This window comes from Physeter macrocephalus, chromosome 7, assembly GCF_002837175.3.
Source record: "Physeter macrocephalus isolate SW-GA chromosome 7, ASM283717v5, whole genome shotgun sequence".
Taxonomy (NCBI): domain Eukaryota; kingdom Metazoa; phylum Chordata; class Mammalia; order Artiodactyla; family Physeteridae; genus Physeter; species Physeter macrocephalus.
The window spans coordinates 24078249-24079392 of record NC_041220.1 but is presented as its reverse complement, the minus strand read 5'-3'; positions in this window follow the sequence as shown (position 1 = coordinate 24079392).

Here is a 1144-nt window from a genome sequence, read left to right as displayed (position 1 = left end):
GAAGGGAGTGGCAGGACATATTTAAAGTGATGAAGGAGAAAAACCTACAACCAAGAGTACTCTACCCAGCAAGGATCTCATTCAGATTTGATGGAGAAGTTAAAACCTTTACAGACAAGCAAAACCTAAGAGAATTCAGCACCACCAAACCAGCTTTACAACACATGCTAAAGGAACATCGCTAGGCAGGAAACACAAGAGAAGGAAAAGACCTACAATAACAAACCCAAAACAATTAATAAAATGGTAATAGGAACATACATATAGATAATTACCTTAAATGTAAATGGATTAAATGCTCCAACCAAAAGACATAGACTGGCTGAATGGATAAAAAAGCAAGACCTGTATATATGCTGTCCACAAGAGACCCACTTCAGACCTAGGGACACATACAGACTGAAAGTGAGGGGATGGAAAAAGATATTCCATGCAAATGGAAATCAAAAGAAAGCTGGAGTAGCAATTCTCATATCAGAGAAAATAGACTTTAAAATAAAGATTATTACAAGAGACAAAGAAGGACTTTATATAATGATCAAGGGAGCAATCCAAGAAGAAGATATAACAATTGTAAATATTTATGCACCCAACATAGAAGCACCTCAATACATAAGGCACATACTAACAGCCATAAAAGGGGAAATCGACAGTAACACAATCATAGTAGGGGACTTTAAAACCCCACTCTCACCAATGGACAGATCATCCCAAATGAGAATAAATAAGGAAACACAGCTTTAAATGATACATTAAACAAGATGGACTTAACTGATATTTATAGGACATTCCATCCAAAACCAACAGAACACACATTCTTCTCAAGTGCTCGTGGAACATTCTCCATGATAGATCATATCTTGGGTCACAAATCAAGCCTTGGTAAACTTAAGAAAATGGAAATGGTATCAAGTATCTTTTCTGACCACAACGCTATGAGACTAGATATCAATTACAGGAAAAAAATCTGTAAAAAATACAAACACATGGAGGCTAAATAACACACTACTTAATAACCAAGAGATCATTGAAGAAATCAAAGAGGAAATCAAAAAATACCTAGAAACAAATGACAATGAAAACACGGCGACCCAAAACCTATGGGATGCAGCAAAAGCAGTTCTAAGAGGGAAGTTTATAGCAA